This window comes from Hyperolius riggenbachi, chromosome 1 (assembly GCF_040937935.1).
Source record: "Hyperolius riggenbachi isolate aHypRig1 chromosome 1, aHypRig1.pri, whole genome shotgun sequence".
Lineage (NCBI taxonomy): Eukaryota > Metazoa > Chordata > Amphibia > Anura > Hyperoliidae > Hyperolius > Hyperolius riggenbachi.
The window spans coordinates 520,718,963-520,741,363 of NC_090646.1; the positions used below are offsets into that span (position 1 = coordinate 520,718,963).

A 22,401-nucleotide genomic window follows, 5' to 3' on the forward strand; every position below is an offset into this window, starting at 1 on the left:
CACTGGCCCTTACTTCAAGGAGACCCGATGCTGAAAATGGATCTAGCCGATAAGCCCAGATGTATATATCGAAGGGCCAGAACCCTGAAAAATAGAATAGCACCCAGTCTCCTGAGAGAGACAAACCAGGAACAGAGAATCGAGAGGTCTGAAAGCCACCAGAATAACATCACCAGCTGCCATAAACCGAAGTGCCTATGCTGCAAACTAATGGACGCAAATGTCTCAAGATTCAAGTCCAATGTATCAGGAGAAATGCACACCATTAGACACGACATGGACTGCTCAACGAGTTTTGTAATTTACCTGATAACTTGCCCCTGCGGCCTGCAATACGTAGGCCGAACCACTCAACAGGTCCGTACAAGAATGGGACAACACAGACGGAACATAGCTAATGGCTATCTCAAACACGGATTGTCCAGGCACTACAAACTATATCATAATCAACAGATAGAAGGGACGAAAATCTGCCCGATTGAACATATTCCTGAGTCCACACGCAATAGAACTAGTAAACTAAGAAACAGAGAAATGTTCTGGATTTTTAAACTAAGTACCCTACAACCCGAGGGACTGAACATTTGCCTGGAGCATAACCTTTAGTGAATAGACCTGAGAAACTTAGTCAACTAGAGGTCACGATTAACCCGAATAGGGCTAGACAGACCCTTTACGAGGACCAGGTAGCTTTCTTCTAGCCTAACCGGTCCCCCTGTACAGTCAAAACCCATCCTGGAGTACCCTCTTCCTTAAGAGAGAAGAGAATATTGTGCACTAGCCCTATCTTTAGAACTCAGCATAGTGGGCCTTCATTTATTTGTATTGTAAGCTTCTAGAATACTAGCTATAGTGAGACTTCCCACATTGGGCGGGTGTTCTACTTGATTTTCAGGCCCCCTCTTTAACTATGGCCCCCCCCCCATCTTCCGTGGCCATATCTTCCAGGATGACTACAAGAGGAGGCATCTCCGCCCCATATCCCCTCTTATTGGCTTTCCCATCCTTCAGACTCTGTAGCCCAATCTATGAATTACCTCTAAGTCATCACATTGACGAGGAGTTTTCTGGGGACAGATAGTCCGGTCCGCCTGGTGCCCCCTGAACTTGAATTGGTCTCAATATGACACAATCCCCCAACACGAAGAGACAGCCCCATTCTACATTGAGAAATAAAAAATAGGGGATGGACTAACGGTTATAGATTTATACCACTGCTTTAACCTGTAGTGCTCCCTATACACCCTTGACACTACAATTACTGTCTACAAGCTAGCTACTAGTATTATGGTCCACCTACAGATCTTAGACTTTATTTTTACCATGGCCAGGCACCCTGGAATCTACCCTCTCTTTTCTCCCTTCTCCCCCCCCCCCTTTCCCCACCCCCTTTCCCCCAAAAAAACCCCTTTCCCCCTCCCCCGGTCCCCATCATTACACTTTCCACCCGGTCCCCTCAATGCCTAACTTCCCCCCTCCCCCTCCCCCCCAGTCCTGTTCCGTTTTCCCATTCCTCCCCCTCCCTCTGTCCGTCCCTTTCCTACACAAAAAGTAAAAAAGTATATATAAAAAAAATTTAAAAAAAAAAAAGAGGAAAAAATAATAACGAAAAAAGGAGAAGGATAAAGAATCCATAGGAATTATAGCCATCCCCAATTGAGATCACATATGGGTTCAAACTTAGGACTTACTGCTATCTATATATTGCACTAATGCATATATTCTTTTAATGTTGTGTTGTTTTTGTTTTTGTGATTATTATTTTGCAGAAGTCTCCTACATTTCATACTTCTAATTGCGTTAAAGGAGGCACATTTTTTAAATAGATGGGTGGCGCTGTCACCTTTGTTTTTTACAATGTTTAGAACTCCGAATGCAACTTTAGTGGTCTCCACAAATATGGCAACATAATGCAGACTGTGGAATCCACCACAAAATGGCCGCCGCTCTAGCGTCCAGCGAGGTGCCTGTCTCCTAGGAGACCCGACTTCATGACGCCTGGCTGCGCATCCCAATCTAGGAGTGTGGTGACGTAGTCAGCTACGCCCTCACACCGTACGAACACGGACTTCCGCCCACACACATTATATGTGCAGGAAGCATCCACAGCAGCGCTCATGGGCGCCAAGCGGAGGATACTTCCACATTTGGTAAGCTGCCTACTCTATGTTTATCCCTTATAGCGAGAGATCGTTTTTCCGCAGTATCTATGCAGACACAGCGTGCCTCTATACCCTAACCCACCCTCCACTGTTCCGCAAATTCCCATAATCACACTATAAAGGCATCAATCATTGCCAGCACGAAGTAGGGATTTCCCTGTTGTTTCCCCTAAGAGATCTTTCCTGTCTGCTCCCACTAATCTCCCACACATACCACCCACTACTCAGAATGCGGTTCTTAGGCAGCCGAGGCTCAAAGATTACAACAGAACATAAGTTTAATAATGCCATAGCAATATGCACTTTCTCATCAATAGAAAAGGCATTGTGTGTTGTTGTTTTTTTTTGTTGTTTTTTTTTTGTTGTTTTTGTTTTTCTTATGCTGTTAACTAATAGTAATTTTTTAATTTCTTGTACACATTTTATATTTTGTAAATGCATATATAGTACTCATATGTATGTGACTAATACTACCCTTGAATGTATATGCATATGGATTATGATATGATATTTTATTGCTATAATTTCTATTGTTTTTAATCTTGTAATTTACAGATGTGATGTTATGCCATCGTCTTAGTGCCCTGTCTATTTTTCTTTAAAGGCACAGTACACGACCTGATGAAGCGGTTGTAACCGCGAAACGCGTTGTCAATTATCGAAGTGCCTTATTAAAGTCCTTTTTCGTACATTATGGGACTGACTACTTATTTAAGGTAGGATCTGTCCAAACATTTATACCCATTGGTAGCAAAAACGGTCAAACTTAGACTGAAATATACTATATTAGTTACCAATAACGAATCACCGACTTATCGGTGAAAAATTCGGTTTGTCTAGTTCTGGTATTTTCCTTATATAACTTATGCATCATTGTGATAAGTACCCTCCAGGGCGCCTCCCTACCTCTCTGTATCAGTAACTTCCCCTGTGGATCAGGGGACACACCTTGATAGGTGTTATTTTTTCTGAAGGAGCTGCGACCGGAGGAAACCTCAACACAAGGCCGAGTGGGGACGGTACTTTCCCACATGCGTCATACAGTGGTTGCCTTACATGCAACCCGGCTTTGTGAGTATAATTGATCTTATCTTAAACGCTTGATTGAAGCTACACCTGAGATAATACACCAGATCGGGCTCCCGGTGTTTTTTCCCGTCCCCTTTTCTTTTCAATCTCATTCAGTACATTTTAAATTATGCACTTTATGGAGAAAATGTATTGTATTGTGGAAGTGTGCAATATTATAGACATGTGATACGTGTGTATATATTTTTCATGTTTTTTTTTAGTGCTCCTGTTTTATACTGCCTGAGGAAGCGGGCGACAGACCCGTGAAACGCGTTGCGAAATTGTGGGAGTCAAATTAATAAATTGTGAATGATTATTTATATCAAAATTAGTGTCTGATTTCTGGGGTGGTGAATCATCCAGGACCCCCCATTTTATGATATTTTAATTTATTTTATTCTGATTGGCGCCTCTGTTAAAAATATTTGAACAATTTGTATCCACCTGGTGGATGGGTGTGATCACCTAATTCTTCTACGGAGAGCGACTTCTTAACAGGCCTAACATCCCCACAAGCGCTTCTAGTGGTTGCCTATGCTCGGCAACCCACTTTTGTGAGTATTATCTCTTTTGGAATTTTTATTGATTGTGTTACAGTACGCACTATTGGGGCTTTCGATTTTCTTTTTGTTTTACAGATTGACTTGAGTGCTGGCCAAGGGCATTGTTCCCCCCACTCACCCTGCTTGCTTCATGACGCTCCTCATGTGCTGCTCCATTGGCCCTCCTCCCCCCCTGCATAGCGACAGGATATGTTGGTAGCCTGGAGGCTACTGACACATCTGTACAACCTCAGACCCTGTTATGCACATACCAATGTTAGCCCTTTGCACCCAAAAGACAAACGTCAACCCATAACACAGACATTGATAAAAACCACCAAACATGATAAAATAGAGGATATTGGTCCAAAAAAAAATAAAACTACAGTGTTTTTTGTTAATTAAAGGGACTCCGAGCACCTCTAATGGGTATGCCTAGAGACTCCGACCAGTACTGCAAAGTACTTAAAGATGCATACCATTGTGTAGCTTGTGCTCACCTTTCATTTGATTCCTGAATCGCCGTTCTACACCAAATAGTTTTCGTTCATTTTCATTTAAAAAATGCGGCTGCCATCTTAGATATGTTATAACTTCCGGGTCACTCGGTTAGAGAAGTGCATCACTAAATGAGACAGGAAGAGGAAGTGACACGCATGGCCATTGCAAGAGGCTCCAGAGGGGTCATAGCACGACTTTGTTGGAAGTCGTCTGGCTTAAAGCATACTCATTAGAGGTGCTCAGAGTCCCTTTAAGTCAGTCTACATTGTCAGAATTCCCCAATTCTCTTTCTTAGAACTGGTACCCACTGTAATCCACATCAGTCAGCACACAAGCAGATCATTCATGCATGGGACAGGAGGTAATGTAATCACATAAGGGCTAAAGAGCTACAACTTAAAGCCACAATGGCTTTATGGCATATAGGGGTTGATTCACGAATCGCTGGTAAAATTGCCATGTGCAGAAACACAGCAATTTTACTGCAACTGACATAGTGTGCATTGTGCACATTGTGTTATATAGGTAACTTGTGTACTGCTTCAATAGCATCAGCTGCTCTATGTGCGCAATTTTCATTTTGTAATTTGCATAAATATACTGGTGGTGACATCTTTAGTTCTGCCAGGTAATCTGTGTGGAATGTTTGTTACTGAGAGTTCTATGCAAAGAGGGAGATATTGCTTGCTTGGCAGTTGGAAAATGCTGTTATTTCCCACAAGGCAATGAGGTTCACAGACAGCAAACTCTCAGGATCATAGTCATTACATCACACTGTGGGAGGGGTTTCACCACAATTTCAGCCATACAGATGTCCCTGATGATCTATACGAGAAAAGATAAAGATTTCTCATGTGAAAGGGGGTATTCAACCCTTGGTTAAAGTTCCTCTTTAAGCCTTAACGCTGACTACACTGTACTCGGATGAGTTGTAGGACAGCCTCCAAGTAAATTCTCTACTAGCTTTTGCTGAGAACGTTTCTGAGTGATCTCTGTTTAAAGGGAACCCGAGGTGAGAGTGATATGAAAGCTGCCATATTTATTTCCTTGTAAACAATGCCAGTTGCCTGCCAGTCCTGTTGATCTTCTGTCTGAAGTAATGTCTGAATCAAAACCCTGAAACAAGCATATGACTAATCCAGTGAAACCTGAGTCAGGCCCAGTGCACACTAGAAACCTCTAGCAGATCTGCAAAATGCTAGAGGTTTCTGAAGCAGATTTTCAGAGCGATTCTAGGCATGTTTAGAGAGGTTTTCTAAACATGCCTAGCGTTTTTGGAGCATTTTTGTGTAGCAGATTTCATATATTGTTACAGTAAAAGCTGTTTCTGAACAGCTACTGTAACAAAAACGCCTAGAAAACCACTCTGATCTAGCGTTTTTCAGAGCGGTTTGAGCTTTTCCTATACTTTACATTGAGGCAAAAACGCATCTGCAAACCGCAAAAATTCTGCAGGAGCCACGTTTGCGGTTTGCTAAAAACTTCAAACCGCTGGTGTGCACCAACCCATTAAGGTACATTAGCCAAGTGTTTTCAGAAGCGGCAGCTTTTTTGAAAACGCTACGAAAAACGCTCGGTGTGCACCAGGCCTCAGCTTAGTCAGAGTACCTGATCTGCATATGCTTATTCACGGACTATGGCCGGCTGGGGGGAGGGACGGGAATGGAGCGAAAAAAAAAAATTTATATTCTTTATTTTTTATTAAATTTTACTATTTATATATATATATAAAAAAAAACAATGTTCAGACCTCACCAACAGAGAGAAAGGGGGGGGGAATCACTTGTGTGCTGTGTTGTGCGGCCCTGCAGCTTTGCCTTAAAGCTTCCCAATTAAGTAAAAATGGCCTGGTCACTAGGGGGGTTTAACATCGCGGTCCTCAAGTGGTTAAACAGTACAAACACGCTGTATGTGTGTGGACCAAAATTGTGCCTGGCAGGTCCAGGCGATATCCCGGCAATGTGTGGAGGTTTGGTACGGACAGCGAACAGATAAAGTGGAGTTACTTACAATCTTACAATGAGGGGTTGTTGCTGGATTAAGGTTTTGCAACGTGTTTTATAGGGGGACACCCCGTTTTATCTGGCATACATACAGCAGAGCATTTTCACCTGTTCCACCTGTCCGGCCAGCATGCTGTCTCCTTATTTTTGTCAGCATTTTTCCATTCCTACAAGTACCTCTTCTACATTCCCGCTGGCATGTACTGTACTTCCGTAAACAGCGGGTCATGGGGACAGAGACGTCGCAGGAATGGAGACAGAAGGACTCTGCCTTCAGGACAGGTGAAAATGCATCAGGACCTGGGGGAAGGCGGGGGGGGGGAACCACCATTATCTTTGCGCTGCACATCTATCTATATCTATACCTACTTAAATAATACTGACACGCGCTATATCTATCTATTTTATTGATATCTTCAGCACTAATTTTCATTAAAACATAGAAAACACATACACTCATTCCAGTGTCAAAACACAATCATAAACATTCATCCCTAGAGAGGCCTCTCTTATATGATAAAAAAGAGAAAAAAGAAAAAAATGTTTCCTATGATTCCTCATAAAACACAGTCTTATAAAAAATTCCTTAAAATTAGGTATTAATTCATCAATAAATTGAATAGTCCGTTTTCCTCAGCAGATATATGATGGTAACCTTTAGTACGTGCAGTAGATTATCCCAACTGCTCCTCCAATACACTTTACTAGTCCGTGCCAACCGGTTTATCACCTGCACCCAAATATAGTAATCTTGCACTCACGGTTTCCTCCTCAGATACTCCACCGTTTAGTCAGGTCCACTCAGGATCTCAATAGGATAGCCGTCTCATTGCCGCTCCGGCTCCCAAACAGCCCCGTACAACTGTCTCCGGGGAATTTCAATCTGCGTGCCGCTCTTCCGACCGACGTCCTCCGTACAGCATGCGTCACTTCCGTCTGCAAATGCCAGAGGTCTGCTCACTGTACCACACGTATCTCGGTCTTCCGCAAGCACTTTCCTTTAGGTGACGTCACCACTTTAGGTTACTGGAACTCTGTTGGCGGCTGCTGCGCGCTTACAACACGCCAATTCCAGGACCCATACAGATTGTTACACGCTCTCCAAACACTTGAACTAAGCACCTCAACGCGTTTCTGCCAATTATCGTTGGCCTTCTTCAGGAGGGTTCAAAGTTGCGGGGGCTGCTGCATCCTTCCATTTTTATAGTCCTCTAACCATGATTACTCTCAACTCCTCCCCACTCAGGGCACATTTCCATTAGCTGACGGTCTCCATTTTTTTGAAGTCCATGGACACTACTCATACAAATTTTGATGTTATTGCTCATTCATCCACTTCGCCAGGCTAAATTATTTAGCTTTCATATCACACACATAATAAAACATGCTAAAATATATTCCCCATCTTCCCCCCATACACTCCATAGCTCCCCAGAAAGAGACCATTGATATTCCTAAAAAAGGCAAACAGCTCCATTTCGCTGTTTAAACCTTTAGGCATTAGTGTCTCCAATTGATAAATCCATTTGGATTCATTTCGAGACATCTTTTGAATATAGTCACCCCCCCTTCTCCCATGGCCAATAATCTCTAGCCCGAAGAAAATTGTTCCTTTAAGGCTTCCCCCATGTTTCTCTTTATAATGTTTTGACAGTGGGTGCACTTCACTTTTCTTTTCTATTTTATTAAAATGTTCCCCAATCCTACTCTGCAACATTCTCTTGGTCCTTCCCACATATCTCTTCTGACAGGGGCACTGGATACAGTAGATCACACCGCATGTAGTGCATGTGATTTGGTCCTTAATTTTATACTTAACTGAATCCAGTGCCTCCACTTCCACTATCCTACCCGGGTTGCTGGTTCTCTTACAGTTCAAACAAAAGCCACATCTCACAAAACCAGCCCTCCCCCTCCCCTTCACCCCCTCAATTGCCACACCTTTGACCTCATTGGCCGCAGTTGCTATGGATAGTCCTATATTGGGGGCCCTTTTAAAAATGATTTTCGGTATTTCCGGTAATAGTTCCCCCAGGGTTTTGTCCTGTTTCAGTACATTCCAATGCTTGTTAATAATATGCTTCATTTTCTTTGATTGCACACTATACTGTAGTATCACACTGAAATCAGTTCCACCCCAGTCCCGTTTGTTGCTGGGTACCAGCAGCTCATCTCGATCCCTCTGTCTAACCATTGCTTTGGACTGCCCAACCTTATCCGCTGGGTATCCCTTTTCCAAGAGGCAGTTCTCCAGTTCCCGCGCCTCTAGATCATATTCCTGTATATCTGTGCAATTTCTGCGCAGCCTGGTGAACTGCCCCTTGGGAACCTCATTTAGCCATCTTGGCAGATGGCAGCTTGTATATAAAATATAACTGTTGACATCAACTGTTTTCTGAAAGGTTCTCGTATTAAAGGAGTTTATACCCATATACACCTCCAAATCCAAGAAATGTATACTCTCTTTACTGATCTCCGTAGTGAATCTTATCTTCCAATCATTACCATTGATTAGTTCAATATACTCCTCCAACACCATTCTATCACCGCGCCATATTAATATTACATCGTCGATGAAACGGCGCCATAGGACCAGGTCCGCACCCGGACCACCCATTCCATAAACATATGTTTCCTCCCAATGGGACATAAATAAATTTGCATACGCAGGTGCGAACCTGGTCCCCATCGCCGTTCCACCGATCTGCAGGTACCAGCAGCCGTTATATTCAAAATAATTATGTTCTAAAATGAACTTTATTGCTCTTAAAATAAAATCTTTCTGTGCATCAGTCATATTCTCATCTTTGTCCAAATAAAACTTAACTGCTTCCAGTCCCCTTTTATGTTCAATGACGGTGTATAAAGATGACACATCCATGGTACACAATATATCTATACCTACCTAGGCTCTGAGCACCAGATCTGTACGTCTGCATTTATGGTATAGACACTGGGCATGTCATTAATGACTTTTTCTTTAGTTACGTATAAATTGAGTTTCATTGGCAAGTATCTACTGGCAGCAAAAAAAAAAATTTTTTAAAAAATAGCAATGGCAGCCACTGTATCTTTGTTATGACATGCTCCCTTTAAAAGGTGTGTGGAAGTTTGCTGCTCGCAGGAACACATGGCAGGTGACATTTGGTTCTCCTGCAACCCTTGATCCTATTTTATCACTTGCTCTTTTGCATAAGGCATTATGTTTCAGTTTTGTTGCCCTTTAGCAGGAGCAAATGACAGAAACAAGCAACCACCCATCCCTGTGTAACGCTGCACTCAGCTGCACTATAATAAAAACACCACCTTTAAAACTTAATAAGTTACACTTAATGTACACTAGCTGGATCAGGTTTAAAGTCCTAGTGTGTGGAGAAGAATTATCACCAGGAAATTCAGGTCTCAGAGGATTCCCCGAGTCAGTGGAAACTGTCATGTGAGCTGGATAAAACATAATGTTAGGAATGTATTCTTACTATTGATTTATATTATTGTTATTGATTTATATAGCACCATCATTTTCTGTGGCACTGTACAAAGTAAGACACAAACAGACATAATACACAATATATACACTAGTGCATAATAATGCAGTTAAAACTGAATTCACAGAAATTTCAAGAAACAAAAGGGCAAGAACCCTGCCTTTGCAAGGGTACAATGGTTAATTTACATATATTCAGCAGTGGTGCTCTGGGAGACATCTCGAGCTCACTCCAACCTGAATTATCGCAAATTCTTTCTGTTTTAGGAAAGCAATTTTTTGTTTTTCTTAACATCTTAGTAAGGGGGCTTTTAGGACCATTGTAGTCCCTTACACACTCCAATGAGTTCTGGGTCACCATGAGCTTGCTGGTTAGTCTGTGCCTCTCGGTTTACAAGCCCTACTCCATAGAGCCAAATTAATCCATGCCATGCACTGATGAGGATCAAACAATCCGAAACAGTCTGTATGCATGTTGGATTATTATGGCTCTGTACAATTTAACAAGCTGACACATCATTGCATTCCAGCGGTTCTGGAGGTGTGTTTAGCTTCTAAGGGTACAATGGTTAATTTGCATATATTCAGCAGTGGTGCTCTGGGAGACATCTCAAGCTCACTCCAACCTGAATTATCGCAAATTCTTTCTGTTTTAGGAAAGCAATTTTTTGTTTTTTATTTTTTGTTTTTTTTGCAATATAAAAGGGGCATTTGGATTCACACTGTATCTACAGCCCTGGTTCAGTGAGTTATTCCGATAGTAAAATATCAGTCATTTTTACTAATATTTTACTATAGACTATCCTAACCTTATTCTCACAAAGAGCCCACCCTCTATGTCTGAACCTAGTATAAAATCCTTCAGCGCTAATCAGATAAGTCCACCACCACGTACACCATAGAAAATGGATGCGCTTACCAGATGGTGACAGACCTTAATTACAGGGTCTGCAATAAAGCAAGATAGGTCAGCGGCTGGTATCTTCCCTGCTGGCCTCCTCCTCCACATAAACACTCAGCGATATCTCAAATTCTCAATGGAGTGCACATCAAAGTTTGCATGAAAAAATAATAATAGACTCATCTAAGCGTATCTACCTTCAGTTTCATAAAACGTTTTGTTAAAAACAATGAATAAAAATTGATCATCAATTTTGTTAAGCGCATCCATTTTCTATGGTGTACGTGGTGGTGGACTTATCTGATTAGCGCTGAAGGATTTTATACTACTGTCAAGGACACTACACTGCAGTATTGGACTTTTGGCTGCTTTCGTTTTTATCAATTAATTGATTATATAAATTGTTTTTTTGTTGGTTGCGCTGATATATATCCATATACTTATGTCTGAACCTAACCACCATAGGTGGCTATATTAATTGCTACGATCAGCAGCTATGAAGCTTGATTTGGGTGCAGGAGTTGCCTGATCAAATAAGCAGGCGTCTAGGCTGCCCACTTTGCAAATTGGGGCTTCAAATAGCGGGGTCATTTGCAATGGGCATGTTGGCAATGGCCATGTCTGATAATTTGTTCAAAATATGAATTGCAGTTGCCCTTGGTCTCAACAGATTTTTGTTGTAGTTTGCTCTGAACAGTTAGGCCTGGAACCCGCTTCAGCTCTTTAATATCACTGCAGCACCGTGTGCAGCGATTCCTAGTTTGCGTTCATGATTTCCCCGACGTTTGGAAGCGATTTACGATTCGTTTTTTTTTTTTAAATAAAACTTTATTATACTGACCAGGCGTCCTTCTTCCGTCCATAGCCCCACCCCCTAAAGGAAGAGGTCGTAGGTGCTTCTCTAGGGCCAATTAGAGAAGCACCTGTGATCTTTACCTTTTGGGGGCTATGGACGGAAGAAGGAAATACAGAGACCCAGTAAGTATATTAAAGTTTCATTTAAATGTAATCGCTCGGGCTCCCAAAGCGCCGCATAATCAATTTGATAAGCGATTTATATAGCGCTTATATAATTTGCATTGGGTGCAAACGTGCTCAAAATGCTGCATGTCCTGCGGTTGCGATTACCTCTAATTGCAATCGCACTAATAGGTTCCCCCTCACTTAGTTTCTGTGGCAAAGCGTTTTTGGGAATCGCTGGCGATTCCAACACACTGCCAAAAATGCCCTAGTGGGTTCCTTTCCTTATTGACAATAACTCGAGCACACAACTGGCAGTCTCCAATGGCTTTTAGCAGGGTCAACTGATTCTATACCTAAGGAATCATTTGAAAGTGATTTCACGTAATGATGCATTTGTTAGTGTCCACAGATACTAAAGAGAGCAATACAATGATGATCATAATGCTTTAGTGTGAGCGCTTGTTTTAACATGCACTCCCTCGCCCCTCCTACCCTGATTTCTGGGGATAAGTGCAATTTAAGCAGAGATGATGACTTCAAAAACATTTGTAATCATATATTTGCCTGCAGTACCACTTTAAACAGAAAACTTACATTTTACCGCAAGGGTGAAAGAGACCCAGTTCACTAACCCAGAAGCAGTCTTGGAGATTAGTCATAACATTAGGACATACCTTCTTTACCACAAATCACCTGCCTTGGATTCTGGCTAAACTTGGATTAGTAATGAGGTCATAAATACCATGGATGTTCAATGAGATTCATTTTGCAAATCATTTTGTTTTGATGCCAATTTTTTATGCTAATTTATGCAAATATATGCAACTTGGAAATAGACCAATACAATGCAGTTACATTTTATATCTGCATTTGCAAGCTGCATACATTTGCCTAATATTAGCATAACATTTGCATCAACGCAAAAAGAGTTGCATCTTATTGACCAACCCTAGTAACCACCATTAATCAGAACATTGTAACAAAAAATGCAGTTGATACACTTTTCCACTTTGTGTTTTGTTTTTCTGCTGAGCAAGCTGAGCACTGTAATTTCAAAAGCAGTCATTGTTTCGGAGTATTGGGAGGCTGTAATAGACAATAGCTGCATGTAACGATCGGTGTCAGCACGCAGAGAGAATCTGATTATTGGTGATCTGCAGTATCACCAAGAATGCAGATCTATACCTGATTATGGATGATCTGCAGAATCACCAATAATACAGATATAGTTCTAACCTCTGGACACCTATGTATACTCATGAGTGTTTGGTGTAACAGTATGACTTTGAGTAACGCACCTGATGAGTAGGTGATCTTAGACAGTATAGGCAATACTGCTCACAGAGATCACAGAACCTTCCAGCAGCCTGAGACTCTCCAAGGGGTGGAGTCAGACTGAAGGTAGGAAGGATCAGAGAGTGAGTGACACCTGAAGGTGGATGTCACTGACAGATCTGGAGACTATCTCTTAAGAGGCGAGATAGCTCTCGAGGTCAGGCAAGCCAGGTCGGCAACACACGGACAGACAAAGTACAAAGACAGAAAACTGACAAGTAGATGTACAGAGGCGCCAAAAGGATAAAATATGCTAAAATGTTTAAAATATTCGGGTGGCGGCGGTGGACCGGCCACTCAGAAATAGACTCGATGCTGTAGCTTAAGATAAAGACAATTTATTCACATACTCCATGAACAGAACCGCAACGCGTTTCACGGGTATATTCCCGCTTCCTCAGGCAATAAACAGATAGGAGTACACAGTACAGTCTCAAGGTCACGAATAGCGCTATTCGTGACCTTGAGACTCAGCAGCGTGCAGCTGGTTTGGCTGAGCCTGTTAGTTCACACAGGTTTAGGAATACGCACGCGCGCTGAAAGGCAGAACTTTTATGATGGTCAAGGGGAGATCAGCTGACCAGGCCGGTCAGCTGACCTCAGAGCTGGTAACCCAGCTCTGAGGTCAGCTGACCGGCATCAGCCTTGATGTTCTTACTACCAGGGGTATACGTGATTACAAATCTGAATCTTGAGAAAAATAATGACCACCGGGCCTGTCGGGTGCTAAGTCTCTTAGCACCTTCAATGTACTCCAAATTCTTGTGGTCAGTGTAAACCGTAATGGTATGTTCTGCCCCTTCTAGCCAATGTCACCATTCCTCAAAGGCCAATTTGATGGCTAGAAGTTCCCTATTGCCTATATCGTAGTTTTTCTCTGCGGGTGAAAACCTACAGGAAAAATAGGCACAAGGATGCAGTTTTCCCTGCAAACCGGAATGCTGAGACAGCACAGCCCCTACCCCTACCTCTGAGGCATCTACCTCCACGATAAAGGGAAAGGAGATGTCAACATGTCTCAGTATGGGTGCAGAACAGAACAGTTTCTTCAGGGTGGAGAAAGCAGCATGGGCCTCAGGGGACCAGTGGTGAGTATCTGCCCCTTTCTTGGTGAGACTGGTGAGAGGTGAAATCACCATAGAGTACCCCTTTATGAACCTCCTATAGTACTTGGCGAACCCCAGGAATCTCTGGAGAGCTTTCAGCCCTACAGGTTGGGGTCACTCCAAGACAGCTGAAACTTTTCCAGGGTCCATAGAGAGGCCAGAGGTCGAAATTATGTACCCCAGAAAGGTGACAAAGGTCACTTCGAAAATGCACTTCTCCAATTTAGCATACAGCATATTTTGTCTTAACTTTCGTAACACAAACTTAACATGCTTTCTGTGTTCTGAGAGGTTGGACGAGAAAATTAGTATGTCGTCTAAATACACCAAGACGAATTTGCCAAAAACCTCTCTGAACACCTCATTAATCAACTCTTGGAAGACGGCCGGGGAGTTACACAACCCGAAGGGCATCACTAGGTACTCGTAATGCCCATCGGGCGTGTTAAAGGCCGTCTTCCATTCATCACCGTCCCTGATACGCACAAGGTTGTATGCACCCCTTAAATCCAGCTTCGAGAAAATCTTAGCACTGGTGACCTGGGTAAACAAATCGTCTATCAAGGGCAGAGGATAACGATTCTTTACTGTAATTTTATTTAAGCCCCGATAATCAATGCATGGACGGAGGCCTCCATCCTTCTTTTTCACAAAAAAGAACCCGGCCCCTGCTGGGGACCGAGAAGGACGAATAAAACCCTTAGCTAAATTTTCTCGTATGTATTCTTGCATGGCTAATTTCTCTGGCCCAGATAGATTATAGAGATGACCTCTAGGGGGCATACAACCAGACCTGAGATTAATGGGGTAATCAAAAGGACGGTGTGGAGGAAGTTTATCGGCTGACTTAGGACAAAACACGTCCGCAAATTCTGAATACTGATCTGGCAATCCCTCCATGTGAATCTTGGTTTCACCCAAGGTTACCTTCTCTAGACAATGATGATAACAATGGGTAGATCAGCTCGTTAGCTGACCTGTAGCCCAATTGATCTGAGGCGAGTGAAGTTGTAACCATGGCATACCAAGAATGATCGTGGAGGTTGTCATTCGCAACACTAGAAACTGTAAATTCTCTTTATGTAACACCCCCACCGTGACCCTTAACTCTGGAGTCTGAGACAGAGGGTGGTTACTCTGCAGGGGGGAGTCATCCACTGCAGTGACCAGAATCTGTTGTTTCAACGGGGAAATAGGAATTCCCAATTTCTTAGCAAATTGGTAATCCATAAAATTGGCTGCTGAACCAGAGTCAATGAAGGCCTCAGTGGTCTCTGTCTTATCCTTCCAAGATATAGTACAAGGGAGGAGCAAGCGTTTATCATCTAGAGGTAACGACTGTGCGCCTAGGGGATTACCCCCAACTACACCCAGGTGACAGCGTCTCCCAATTTCTTAGGACAATTTTGACCGACCAATCTGCATTGGTTCTGGTAGAAATGAAACGGGTGGAGGTGAAACGGGCGGAGATGAGATGTAGGAAACATATCTCACATTGCTCTTATCCCGAGTCTGTCTTTGGTAACGTAGACGACGATCAACCCTGACTGCTAATGAAATGGCCTCATCAATGGACTTCGGCTCAGGGTGACCAAACATTAGATCAGAGACTGCATCTGACAATACTGACAAAAAACAGTCCAGAAGTGCAAATGAGTCCCATCTAGCTGAAACTGCCCATTTCCTGAACTCAGCAGCATAATTTTCTACCGGACCCTTACCCTGACGCAGATTTTTGAGCTTCCGCTCAGCGGTGGAGGCAATGTCCGGATCATCATAAATTATAGCCATGGCATTAAAAAAATTCCTCGACTGAGGTTAGGGCCTCATTCCCTGTCGAGAGACTATATGCCCAGGTCTGGGAATCCCCTGACAACATAGTCTTAATAAACATAATTCTCATACTCAAAGTATGATAACACTCTATTTCTAAAATTCTGGAAGTCAGATCTGTGACCAGAAAACCTTTCAGGTACAGGCATACGTATGTCTGTGCTAGGAGGAGATCGCACTGAGTTTATAGCTGATTGAAGTTCCTGACTAGCCCCAAATAGCTGGCTGATCTGGGTCTGTTGGTTTAAAACTACCCCGGAAAGATTGTTTACCGCGGTGGTCAGGACTTCAACATGACTATACAGTGCGTCCATTTGGTTTTGGTCTGCCGTTCTGTAACGATCGGTGTCAGCACGCAGAGAGAATCTGATTATTGGTGATCTGCAGTATCACCAAGAATGCAGATCTATACCTGATTATGGATGATCTGCAGAATCACCAATAATACAGATATAGTTCTAACCTCTGGACACCTATGTATACTCGTGAGTGTTTGGTGTAACAGTATGACTTTGAGTAACGCACCTGATGAGCAGGTGATCTTAGACAGTATAGGCAATACTGCTCACAGAGATCACAGAACCTTCCAGCAGCCTGAGACTCTCCAAGGGGTGGAGTCAGACTGAAGGTAGGAAGGATCAGAGAGTGAGTGACACCTGAAGGTGGATGTCACTGACAGATCTGGAGACTATCTCTTAAGAGGCGAGATAGCTCTCGAGGTCGAGCAAGCCAGGTCGGCAACACACGGACAGACAAAGTACAAAGACAGAAAACTGTTTAGGTATCCAAGGCAGGCAGGGTTTGGCAATGGAATATCAGATATGCGTGGTACCGAATCAGAGCGGAGGGATAGTCAGGAAAGCAATAGGTCATAACAGATATCAAACAATGCCTAGTCTTGGGTGTGAGGTCCGTGGTCTCTACACCCTGGATCTAGTCTGATGAATAACAGAATGATAACACAAGTTCCCTAGTCTTGGGTGTGAGGTCCGTGGTCTCTACACCCTGGACCTAGTCTGATGTATAACAGAAAGATAACACAAGTTCCCTTGTCTTAGTGTGTGAGGTCCGTGGTCTCTACACCCTGGAACTAGTCTGATGTATAACAGAATGATAACACAAGTTCCCTAGTCTTGGGTGTGAGGTCCGTGGTCTCTACACCCTGGAACTAGTCTGATGTATAACAGAATGATAACACAAGTTCCCTAGTCTTGGGTGTGAGGTCCGTGGTCTCTACACCCTGGAACTAGTCTAATGAATAACAGAATAATAACACAAGTAATCTGGCTCAGTGTGAGTTCCCAGGTCCTCCTGGTTCAAACACACTGTAGGATCTGACTAAGGTCTGAGTGCTTCCACGTAGTGTTCGCAACGGCAGACAATTTGAGAGTGGCCAGCAGTAACCATATATAGAGCAGTGCTCTCTGGCGCCACCCTAAAGTGATCAACCAATGGTTACCAGCTCTGAGGTCAGCTGACCGGCCTGGACCTGGTCAGCTGATCCCCCCTTGACCATCATAAAAGTTCTGCCTTTCAGCGCGCGCGCACGTATTCCTAAACCTGTGTGAACTAACAGACTCAGCCACACCAACTGCTGCATGCAAACCGCCGCGCTGGACGCGGAACCAGCCGCCTTGCTGTCAGTACATGCGGCGGCTTTTCCGCGTTTTTGCCATGTCACTAGATGCACGCTTCCACATGCAGACCACCGCGTTGGACGCGGAATCAGCCACCTTGCTGTCAGTACACGTGGCGGCTTTTCCGCGTTTTGCTCACACTGCACCTTAGATCTCAGAATCCTTTTTAGTTACATTATGTTATGCTGGGTACACACCAAGCGTTTTCCCGCTCGATCCGAGGGTCGATCGGGATCGATTACATTATTTCTGACGTGCTTGATTTGGGCTTTGATCGTTCTTGCCGTTGATTTTGCATACTTAAAGAGGAACTGTAACGACAAAAAGTCCCCTGGGGGGTACTCACCTTGGGTGGGGGAAGCCTCCGGATCCTAATGAGGCTTCCCACGCCGTCCTCCATCCGTCAGGGGTCTCGCTGCAGCCTTCCGTGCAGCGGTGACGTAATATTTACCTTCCTGGCTCCTGCGCAGGCGCTCTGACGGCTGTCGGCTCCGAAGTAGGCGGAAATACCGAATCGCCATCGGGTCTGCTCTACTGCGCAGGCGCAAGTTTCCGGCGCCTGCGCAGTAGAGCGGACCCGACGGAGATCGGGTATTTCCGTCTATTTCCGTGCCGAAAGCCGCCACAGCGCCCCCGCTGGAGCCAGCAAAGGTAAATATTGAAGCTACAGTCGGCTCTGTCGCCGGCTGTTCGGAGGGCTGCAGCGAGACCCCCGTGGGACAGAGGACGGCGTGGGAAGCCTCATTAGGATTCGGAGGCTTCCCCCACCCGAGGTGAGTACCCCCCAGGAGAGGTTTTTGTTGTTACAGAGTCTCTTTAACATGCAAATCGACGGCAGGAACGATCGAAGCCCGAATCGAGCACGTCGGAAATAATTAAATCGATCCCGATCAACCCGCGGATCGAGCGGGAAAACGCATGCTGTGTACCCAGCATTAAGCTTCACCACCTATGTTTTCACAGCTGTAACCCACCAACCACTGCGTCTTCCCATTGTAGTACATTCATCCAGATGCCTGAGGGCTCAAACCCACTAGCAGCTTTTTCTAAGCGCTAATGATTTGAAAAAGCTCTTGCTGATGCAATGCTATGGGTGATTTTTATAAAATCACATCGCTCAAGTGGGATCACACCCATAGCATTACATGAGCAAGAGCTTTTCAAATCATAAAGTGCTTAGAAAAAGCGCTCCTAGTGGGTTCCAGGCCTGATACTGTATACACCATGGTGCCCTGTGGTATCTGGCACTCAGAAGTTAGTTCCCTGTTATCAGAGAATACCATTTTCATTAAATGGATATTTGTGATATGCAATATCTTTTGCAGAGGTGTAGCTAGGCTATTCAGTGCCCGGGGACAACAACCGTTTTTGCACCCCCTCCCCCCGGACAAATTGGGCATGGCCATGCATCAGAATATGGGTGTGGTCATTTGTGGAGCCAAATGTACAAATGCTGTTTAGATAGCCAGACGTGCCCCCCTTCCCCCATTTAGATAGCCAAATGTGCCCCCTTTTAGATAGTCAGTTTTTCTTTACTACCCCTTGTTTAGATAGCCAGATGTGCCTTCCTTCCCCATGTTTAGATAGCCAGATGTACCCCCTATAGTTAGCCAGGTGTGCCTCAATGTTCTGCTGCTGCTAACACTTCTGCACTCCTCTGCAGAGGGAGAGAAGCAGGGGCACTACGGGCAGCCAGCAAGCCGCCTCTCACTCACTTGGGTGTGTGGGGGCCATGCTCTGTTCCCCCTTACAGTGCTGCGCCCGGGTACATGTGTTCCCCCTTGCCCACCTATAGCTACGCCTCTGATCTTTTGTTTTGTGGTTCTTGTCGAAGTAACATCCACATGATCTAAAATAATCATGGGGGTCTTAACCGAGGCTTAAAAGATTCTGCAGGTGTGAAGCACCATTCTCCCCCTCACCCTGCCCTTCACTTTGCTGTTCTTTGCCTTCACCCTACTTTGGGTCATGCCCCTTATCACCTACCTCCTCTTCCCTATCACTGAATCCAATGGCACAGTAATCCTTGGGTGGTGGTATCTGTTGGCATGACAGGTATTGGTCCTCTAAATCTGGTTGGCCATCTTCTTGACCCCATCACACCCACACTTGCTGTTGAGGCTCCTTCCTTTTGTTCTGCCCTGAAAAAGCCATGTGGTTCTTAAGTGTTCAATGTGTTAAAAACAATAAGATGGCTACCAAGTGTCCTGTTTTTTTTGTGTGTTTTTTTTCATTAGTTTTTTTTTTCTTTCAACAGAATAACAGACTTGTAAATCAGGACAAAAGAAATGAGAGACAAAATGTGAAGGTGGGTAGACATTCTGTTCTTCAGGGTTGAAAGTATTACAAAAATATGATGGGCAACAAGAGTTGTTTCCTTTTATAAATGGTTGCTGTGACAGTCAGAAAGAAAAAACAGACGCTGCCCACCTATAACTGGATGGACTGAATAAAAAAATGAAAACACAAAGTGGAATGTTTTTAAAATGTCTTTGCTGTTCAAATTCCACTGTAAAGTTGATTCTGAGGGGCTTTGTCTACTCAAACCCTAAAGACTCATGCACACATTAGAGGGCTCTCAGTCAAAGTGACCAGTTATGGGCTGTGTTCTGACGAGACGTCTTTTACTGCTCCAAGCTAGCAAAGTGAAAGTTTGCAACAATTTTTTACTGATCTTGTTCAATAGATAATATCAAAAACAACTGTATTTATTTTTGTAACTTTTTCTTGCTACTGCAGTTCCTGGGACAATGTAGCAGACCTCGCTGCAAATCACAGCAGCTGCATTCAGCATATGATCACAGTCACTGAGGCTACTCTACCCTCCCTTCAGATGTCATTGGTTTACTCATGATCATGTGATGCAAAGAACCTGGAATTCAGAGAAGTAATGCCATCAGATTTCCAATCACACTATGCAAAGCAATCTTCAGTCTTTTATGAATGGACCTAATATTGCCTAAAGAAGAGCTTTGGATAGCAGCAATAACAAAAGAACAAAAACAAACCGAAAACCTTCTTTAAGACTAATAATAAATGTGCCTATTAAACAAAAGAAAGGTTTGCTATGATGGAATCTGTTGTCTACTAATTGTGTAAGAAACCAATTACAGCATCTCAATATCTGCTACGTATAATGCAAAAGCATAAATCTGTATAATAATGCATCTGCCACCTAATTAAGGAGATTTTTTTCTGCTCCATTTGGTGTCTGTTTCTTTTTAGTATATCAATTACTTTTGATTTCCATCACTTTGAGAAATGATACCCAGCAGAAGCCTACAGATGAATATCCAGTGATAAAGAGGTCCAGACGGTTTGATGTGTTCACAGATAAGTGATACCAGCTACTTCATAAGAGCTACATAGGAAGTGGAAGTACAGCAGCTAAATATAAAAATAAGCTTTTATTATTAGACAAAGAATCCCTTGCTCTTAGGAAGTAGGTGGCTGCATCCAAACTAATTGCCTTTCCTGCCATAAGATGATCCTGTCTCAAAACGCATCTGTAATAAGTCAATTCAGAAGGTCACAAAACACACCTGCAGACAATGAGAGACAGAAATGTAATAACCAGAGCACCGCAAAATAATAGGATTGTCTATGAAAATCATTGATGTCTCACCTTCAGTTTCTTATCATCTGGTGGTTAGTTGGGCAGCACCAACTTTTATTCTTCTATGACTATTTTTGTTCATCCAGTGACATTAAAGGACAACTGAAGTGAGAGGGATATGGAGGCTGCCACATGTATTTCCTTTTAAACAGTACCAGTTTCCTGGCAGCCCTGCTGATCTCTTTGGCCTCAGTGGTGTATGAATCACACCAGAAACAAGCATGCAGCTAATTTTGTCAGATCTGACAATAATGTCAGAAACACCTGATCTGCTGCATGCTTGTTCATGGTGTATGGCTAAAAGTATTCGAGGCAGAGGATCAGCAGGACAGCCAGGCAACTCTTATTGAATATGCTAGCTTCCATATTCCCCTCAATTCACTTTTCCTTTAAATTAGATATAACATTCTGCTTCTCAAAATGCTGAAAGCTAACCATTTAGCCAGCATGCTTTATGTACTTTTAATTGTGTATTTAATGATCAATGAAAATGGAACTTAGATAAAGTGAAGAAAGACAACCTGTAGTGAACCACAACCAGTATTCAGCCAAAGCAAAGCTGCCATGAACTGGGCACTGGGCAGTTTGTAGGCTCAGAATAGGAAGAAAAAAAAATCTAAATCCCACCAAAACTAGATGTGTGTGTAGAGGGACAATATTAAAGTCCTGTAAAAATATTTTTGTCATAACAGATTGTGACTGTAGCCAAATAATGAGCATGACAAACATACATGAATCTAATTTATAAGCTGCAGCCACTGGTTTAGTGTAGTGCATTTCCATTACTGTAGGCCTCTCACAAATGTGTCACACATCCTCCTAAGTAAAAAAGGTTTAGGATGCGAACAAGGAAAGGAAAGCAGTGTATATACATCATGCAGCTCTGATACCAGCTTTGCAGAAAAAGGTGAGCTTCTGGGACCACCAGATAGTTATCAGAAGATTCAGAGACATAGGAAAAAAAATAGCAACAAAGCAATGTTAAAATAGTGCTGTGCGCAAGTTATGCAGTGTGTGTTGCGTAAATAGCGCAGGGATGTTGCTGGTGTAATCTGGATTACCCACATTACACAAGTAGCGTAATGAGCACTACCTGCGCACAGCAATTTTAACGTTTTAATGCCCCACAGACTGCTAGAGAAGAGATTGTTGAAGAGAATGATCTGTTTAACTTTCTCTGCTGTTTACTGAAATCATCCCTCATTGGGAAGCCTGCCAGGTGAAAATTGTAAGGCCCAGCTCAAATC

General features: G+C 43.3%; 1 long non-coding RNA gene across 3 annotated transcripts in view; it reads left to right on the forward strand.

Moving 5' to 3' along the window:
• LOC137524970 (uncharacterized) overlaps window positions 1-22,401 on the forward strand; it is a 362,158-nt gene that overhangs the window by 97,142 nt on the left and 242,615 nt on the right. For all 3 annotated transcript variants that reach the window (XR_011022827.1, XR_011022825.1, XR_011022826.1), the window contains exon 2: window positions 19,796-19,846. This is a non-coding gene — a long non-coding RNA (uncharacterized lncRNA). The remainder of the gene's footprint in view (window positions 1-19,795; window positions 19,847-22,401) is intronic.